This window comes from Saimiri boliviensis, chromosome 4, assembly GCF_048565385.1.
Source record: "Saimiri boliviensis isolate mSaiBol1 chromosome 4, mSaiBol1.pri, whole genome shotgun sequence".
NCBI lineage: Eukaryota > Metazoa > Chordata > Mammalia > Primates > Cebidae > Saimiri > Saimiri boliviensis.
The window spans coordinates 164856282-164864227 of NC_133452.1; the positions used below are offsets into that span (position 1 = coordinate 164856282).

The following is a 7946-nucleotide window of genomic DNA, read 5'->3' on the forward strand; positions in this document are numbered from 1 at the left end:
AAGGAATTCCTAATCAAGTCTTTTGCCCAATTTTTAATTGGTTTGTTTTCTTTTTGTTGTTGAGTTGTAAGGTTTTTAAAAATATATTCTGGACAGTAGGCCCTTACCAGATACATGATTTATAAATATTTTCTGTCATTTCTTAGGCTGCCTTTTTCACTATTCTGATACGTCCTCTGATCCACAACAGTTTAATTTCATGAAGTCCAATGTGTCTGTTTTTATTTTGTTGCAGGTGCTTTCAGTGTCATATCTATGGAGCCATTGTCACATTGAAGATCATGAAGATTTATTCCTATTTTTTCTTCTAGGAGTTTTGTAGTTTTCATTCTTCCATTTAAGTCTTTGAACCATTTTGATTTAGATTTTCTATGTTGTATAAGGTAGAGATCCACTTTCATTGTTTCACATGTGCATTGTCAGTTGTCCAAGCACCATTTGTTGAAGAGATTATTCTTTCTACCTTGAATTGTCTTGCTGGCCCTTGTCAAAAATTAATTGGCCATAGGTATATGGCTTTATTTCTGTACTCTCAATCCTACTCTATTGATCTATGTGTTTATCTTTATGCCAGTACTGCATTGTTTTTATTATTGTGGTTTTGTAGTATCTTTAGAAATCGGATTCGGCCTCACGCAATGGCTCACACCTGTAATCCCAGCCGTTTGGGAGGCCCAGGTGAGCAGATCACCTGAAGTCAGGAGTTCAAGACCAGCCTGGCCTACATGGCGAAATCTTGTTTCTGATAAAAATACAAAAATTCACCGGACATGAAGGTGGGCACCTGTAATCCCACCTACTTGGTGAGGCTGAGGCAGGAGCATCACTTGAGTCAGGGAGGTGGAGGTTGCAGTGAGCCCAGATGGAGCCAGTGTACTCTAGACGGGCCTAAAAGATCGAAACTCCGTCTCAAAAAAAAAAAGCGCTCCATTTCTGTACCGTACATAATGCTGTTTGAAAGCATTATAAGTGTTGTTAAATTAGACATCTCCAAGGCATATCAAGTGAAAAAAGCAGAATGTAAAATAGTGTGTATGTTACATTTTACATAACTAGAAAGGAAAAGTAAAATGTATTATGTATATTGCACCGATTACACAAAGAACATCAAGGAGAATGCATAGGACTAAGAATTGTCATATATGAGAAGTAGTGCTGAGAACTGAGCAGATGTGGGATATGAGGAAGAAGAAAATCTTCACATTTAGTTACTGTTTATGTGAATGCGTTAACTTATATATATGTACAGGTTGTATGTATATATGTATATATCGTTAATTTTTAATGGGTCAAAAGATTTTTTTTTTTTACATTCTTACTGTGTTGATATGAAAAATTCTTGTCTCTCTCTCTCTTTTTTTTTTTTTTTTTTTTAGATGGCATCTCACTCTGTCATCCAGGCCGGAGTACATGCCACAATATTGGCTCACTGCAACCTCCGCCTCACGGGTTCCAGAGATTCTCCTGCCTCAGCCTCCTGAGTAGATGGGACTACGGTGCACGCCACAGGCTAATTTTTTTATTTTTTTAGTAGAGACGGGGTTTCACCATACTGGCCAGGCTGGTCTTGAACTCCTGACCTTAGGTGATCCACCCATCTCAGCCTCTCAAAGCGCTGGGATTACAGGCGTGAACCACTGCTCCCAGCTTGTCCCTCATTTTAAAATCATATTTCCTCTTTCACTGCACTGAAGAGAGGAAGATAACCCAGTATAGACAGCAGGAAATGTAAGTAGTTTTACAATTTCTTGTTTTGCTAGTTTTTCTATTGCTGCTTTAACAAACTATCACAAATTTAGTAGCTTAAAACAACATCCATTTATTATCACCCAGTTCTGTGCGTTAGAAATCTGGCAGGGTGTCATCAAACTAATACCAAGGTTTCAGCAGGCCTGGTCATGTCCAGTATAAAGGCTCTAAAGGAGACTTCGTTTCCAAATTCACTCAGGTTGTTCTGCAGCTGTGGGACTAAGATACGGGTTTAGAGGCTGTTCACAGTTTCTAGCAGATGCTCGAGTTATCTGGCTGCTGGCTCCCTTCATCTTCAAAGTCAGCAACGGCCTGTGGAATCCTTCTTATACTTAAATCTGTATGTATCATCTAATATACAATGGACTAAGTAGTAGGTACTCTTTATTAATTCATTCTTAAAAAATCCTTTCTCAGGTATTATCAGAAAAAAAACAAAACAAAACAAAAAACAAACAGAAAACTCCTTTTTCAGTCGCTGACTGTGAGCCACTTAGTGCTCCTGGCCGGAAGGACGCAACACTGAGCAAAACAGAGGGAGGCCCTTCCCTTTGTGATTCACCCGCTTTGTGGCGGGCTCTGTTTTTGAGCCATCTACCTCATTTTTAATTGCTAATATCATTTTCATAGCAATCCATGTTTTTAAATAAGAGAAGGGTAAAAACATGTTCAGAGGCAGAGGAGTGATGGAACAAATGTAAATAAGACAACGTGCCAGGCACACGGGAGCCCAGCGATCCCACTCCAAGAAAAGCACAGGATGGGAAGAGCGAGGTGCTAAGACTTAGAGTGACCCTGGAGGCTCTGGCCCTCCTACCCCCCACCATGCACTCCATTTTCGTCAGTCAAATTTCTTATTAATTTATTTTTGTATTTTTTGAGACGGCGTTTTACCCTTGTTACCCAGGCTGGAGAGCAATGGCGCGACCTCGGCTCACCGCAACCTCCGCCTCCCCGCAACCTCCGCCTCCGAGTTCAAGCAATTCCCTGCCTCAGCCTTCCGAATAGCTGGGATTACAGCCATGCGCCACCACTCCCGGCTGATTGTGTCTTTTTAGCAGAGACCAGTTTCTCCATGTTGGTCAGGCTGATCTTGAACTCCTGACCTCAGGTCATCCGCCCACCTCAGCCTCCCAAAGGGCTGGGATTACAGGCGTGAGCCGCCGCGCCCAGCCTCGTCAATCAAATGTCAAACCTATAGCTTTTACGATATATGTTCAAAAATTTAATGAATTGTAAATGGCTCAGTAAGGGCCACATGGAGAACGGATGTCAAAGATAAGCCAAAGGCAAACCATGGATCTGTTTTAACGCTGAGCGGTTGTGGCTGCAAGTGTGGAGCTTGGCAGAAAGCAGCTGCCACGAGCATGGCTTTTCCCCGCAGAGAACGAACCCTCGCCCTCAACGCTAGAAACACAACAGTTTAACCAACTCAGCGGTCAACTAGGGGAGCAATCAATACCATCTCTCTCAAAAGCTTAAAATCTGCCAACATAGTATTATCTCAAAAAGTTTTCTTTTTTTCCTAAATAATACAAGAAATTATTGAATTCTTATTTTCCCCTTTCCTAAGAGCTCCCACCCACCTCACTGAATTTATTTAAAAACTCTTCCTGGCCGGGCACAGTGGCTCACGCCGGTAATCCTAGCATTTTGTGAGGCGGAGATGGGCGGATCCCCTGAATCTGAAGTCAGGAGTTCAAGACCAGCCTGGCCAACATGGTGAAACCCCATCTCTACTAAAAATAGAAAAATTAGCCAGGCCTGGTGGCACACACTTGTAATCCCAGCTGCTAGGGAGGCTGAGGCAGGAGAATTGCTTGAACCTGGGAGATTGAGGTTACAGTGAGCCAAGATCGCACTGCTGCTTCCAGCATGGGCGACAGAGTAAGACTGTGTCTCACACAAAAAAATAAAAATAAAAAAGTCCAGGCGCGGTGGCTTACGCCTGTAATCCCAACACTGAAAGGCCGAGGCAGGCAGATCAGGAGGTCAGGAGATGGCGGCCATCCTGGCTAACACGGTGAAACCCCGCCATCCTAACCATCGTATTACTTCTTCAAAAGAATTTAAAAACTTGCAAATCAAGGCCGGGCGCGGTGGCTAATGCCTATAATCCCTTTGGGAGGCCGAGACGGGCGGATCACCTGTCAGGAGTTCAAGACCAGCCTGACCAACATGGAGAAACCCAATCTCTACAAAAAATACAAAGTTAGCCAGGAGTGGTGGTCATTGCCTGAAATGCCAGCTACTTGGGAGGCTGAGGCAGGAGAATTACTTGAACCAGGGAGGCGGAGGTGGCAGTGATCCAGGATCGCGCCCTTGCACTCTAGCCTGGGTTACAAGAGAGAAACTCCATAACAGGAAAAACAAAAACAAACAAACAAAAACCTGGAAATTGAATGCCTGTCTAGCTAGTGCAGACACATTTACAAATGGATATGCAGGGTTTGGGAGTTGGATGTAAGACCTTAGTATACAGGCGAGGTGTGGTCAATTAAAAAAAGAAAAAAATTGCCTGCCTAGCTCGTGCACCTACATTTATAAACAGATAGGCAAGGCTCCTGAGTTGGCTGCATAACCTAAGTTTACAAGTGAGGTGTGATCGGTTTAAAATAAAATTGGGGGGAAAAAAACACCCTACAGTCAGGTTGACCTCGTGGCCCGTACGGGGATCGAACCCGCGACCTTGGCGTTATTAGCACCACGCTCTAACCAACTGAGCTAACCGGCCACCACAGTGGGAGGGCTTCTTCTTATGTTTATTTAAATCATCCTGATGCATTTCCACTGTTTGCCGTTACAATAGGTCACTCTCCCTTGTATTAAAACACACACACACACACACACACACACACACATATATATATTTTTTTCTTTTCTTTTCTTTTCTTTTTTTTTTTTTAAGAAAAGGAGAACTCCACACTGCAGGCACCAGTAAACCATGCCTTTTCAGGGAAAATAACCTGAAACCACTGATTGTTACTGGAGAAAACTCAGACCGAACGTCTCCAAGCAGGGCTTCCTCCCCCCACCGGGCGAAGGAACCGGCTCCGAGCTCGCGATCGCCGCTAGTGCCTCCCGGAACCGACGCAGGGTCGGAGGACCAGGAGGGTGCAGATTCCTCTCTGCTCCTTGCGACTCTCCAGGCAGGTGGGCTCGGGCCTGGGAACCTGGAGACGCGCGCTCTCACCTCCTGGCCTCGCGGTGGCTCCGCGGCCACCTGGTTCCCGAAATTCCCAGCTGTGCGTCCTAAGCTGGCCGGCCCCGCAGTCCCGGCCGGGCAGCGGGCACTGGGGATGCTCGAGTGCCGGGCTGGGATCCGCGGAGACCAGAGGACCAGCAGGACCGCGCCTCGCAAGAGCCTCTCACTCCTTCAAGACTCAAATCTAAGACAAGGGAGGTCACCATTATCTACTCCAATGACAAACGCTGGTTTCTGGGAGGAACTGAGCCCAGACTGGTCAGCACCTCAGAGGGAGGAGGCGCTAAATATCTGCCCTTGCTATGGACTCCCCTTCCCGGGGCCTGACCCACCCGCTGGCTGTGGGAAACCCGGGGAGGGGCCCGCAGAGCCCCCGAGGTACCCTCTGCCTGCTGCCTGGTGCACCCGACCACTCTCCCATTTGTTTTCTACTTTTCCACTCCTTTCATTCATCTGCAGTTAATCAGTCCTCTCGCTTCTCGCTCCCCGCTCCCCTCTCTTTCTCTCTCCTCTCTCTCTCTCTGTCTGTCTCTCTCTCTCTCTCTCTCTCTCTCTCTGTGTGTGTGTGTGTGTACACATTGTTTAGAAGTTAAGTAGGCTGGCATGGTGGTTCACACTTGTAATCCCAGCACATAGGGAGGCAGAGGCAGGCAGATCATTTCAGGCCAAGAGTTCAAGACCAGCCTGGCCGACATGGCAAAACCCCGTATCTACTAAAAATTAAATTAAAAAAAAAAAAAAAAAAATAGCCGAGCATGGTGTCACGCACCTGTAGTCCTGTTACAGGACAGGGGTCCGGATCCAAACCCCAAAAGAGGGTTCTTGGATCTTGCAAGAAAGAAGTCAGGGTGAGTCCACAGTGCAAAGTGAAATTACGTTTATTAAGAAAGTAAAGGAATAAAAGAACTGCTACCCCATAGACAGAGCAGCCCCAAGGGCTGGTTGCCCAATTTTATGGGTTTGGTTTTTTTTTATGATATGCTAAACAAAGGGAGGATTATTCATGAGTCCCCTTTTTAGACCACATAAGATAACGTTCTGATGTTGCCATGGCATTTGCAAAACTGTCATGATGCTGGTGGGAGTGTAGCTGTGAGGATGACCAGAGGTCATTTGTGGCCATTTTGGTTTTGGTAGGGTTTGGCTGGCTCCTTTACTCCAGCCTGTTTTATCAGGAAGGTCTTTATGAACTGTATCTTGTGCTGACCTCCTATCTCATCCTCTGACTTAGAACACCTTAACCTTCTGGGAATGCAGCCCAGTAGGTTTCAACCTAATTTTACTCAGCTCCTGTTTAAGATGGAGTTGTTCTGGTTCACATGCCTCTGAGAGTCCCAGCTATTTGGGAAGCCAAGGCAAGAATATCGCTTGAACCCAGGAGGCAGAGGTTGCAGTGAGCCTAGATCGTCCTACTGTACTCGAGCCTGGATGATAGAGCAAGACTCCATCTCAAAAAAAAAAAAAAAAAAAAAAAAGTTATTGAGAAAATCATGATCCCTAATGCCAAATAGGAAACTAGTGTTCTTAGGGCAGGAGATGACAGTAGGGTATTCTGTAGAGAAGTGCTGATGTGGAAGGACTGGTCCGTGTAAAAGACTACATGAAAAATTACTGCCAGTGTGGCATCAAATGAGTACCTCGAATTCTGTCTTAAAAATTAAAAAGTGTAGGCCAGGCTTGGTGGCTCATGCCTGTAATCCCAACACTTTGGGAGGCTGAGGCAGGTGGATCACAAGGTCAGGAGTTCAAGACCACCCTGACCAACATGGTGAAACCCCATCTCTACTAAAAATACAAAAATTAGCCAGGCCTGGTGGTGCATGCCTGTAATCCCAGCTACTCAGGAGGCTGAGGCAGGAGAATTGCTTGAACCCAGGAGGAGGAGGTTGCAATGAGCCAAGATTGCGCCATTGCACTCCAGCCTGGGCAACAGATGGACACTCAGTCTCCAAAAGAGGAAAAAGAAAAAGGAATTTAAAAGTGCCGAATTCTTTCTCATTCAGTAACCACTAATAGATTGGGTGCAGTGGAGTGTGAATGCAGGCATCAAAACAAGCTGAATGGACGTAGAATTTGTGCTTAATCTCACTGTATGTCATATAAAACAAGTGATCAGAGTTCATCGTTCCCCAGGCATTACCATTCTAATTTTGTATTATCTACTTGACTCTTTTTAAAATCACCGTTAGAATATTCACCACAACTGCACTATTTTATGGGGGTTTTTTGATGATATGCCTAACAAATGGTTGGCATTTAACCAATTTTTGAGAATAATGAACAGCCAATTTCTTCTTTCAATCTCAAGAAAGTAGAACATACCAGGCACAGCGAGACTCTGTCTCAAAATGTAAATAAATAAAAATAAAAATGTTTTAGGCCAGGCACAGGCTCATGCCTGTAATCCCAGCAGTTTGGTAGGACAAGGCAGGTGCATCACTTGAGATCAAGGGTTCAAGATTAGCCTGGCCAACATAGTGATACCTCGTCTCTACTAAAAATACAAAAACTAGCTGGGTGTGGTGGCACAAGCCTGTAGTCCCAGCTGCTTGGGAGGCTGAGGCAGGATAATAGCTTGAATCCGGGAGGCAGAGGTTACAGTGAGACGAGACCACACCATTGTACTCCAGCCTGGCAACAAAGCAATGGCACATTTTCTGAAGGTTTAATACCTGCATCAGTACATCTTTCACAATGTCTAATAGAATAGCTTGAGATTTGGCCTACTTTTCTGCCTTTCTTTTTCTTTTTTTCGAGATGGAGTCTCGCTCTGTCGCCATGCTCGAGTGCAGTGACACAATCCGGGCTTTCTGTAACCTTCACCTCCTGGGTTCAAGCTATTCTCCTGCCTCAGCCTTCAGAGTAGCTGGGACTACAGGGACGAACCACCACGCCCAGCTAATTTTTGTATTTTTAGTAGAGACAGGGTTTCAACATGTTGGCCAGGCTGGTCTCAATTTCTTAAGCTCATGATTTGCCTACCTCAGCCTCC

General features: G+C 45.2%; 1 non-coding gene across 1 annotated transcript; it reads right to left on the bottom strand.

Annotated features, from left to right (window-relative positions):
• Positions 1 to 4409: 4409 nt before the first annotated feature.
• Positions 4410 to 4483, bottom strand: TRNAI-AAU (transfer RNA isoleucine (anticodon AAU)). Its single transcript has one exon. It is a non-coding gene; the product is annotated as a tRNA-Ile (tRNA).
• Between the last annotated feature and the right edge of the window lie 3463 nt (positions 4484 to 7946).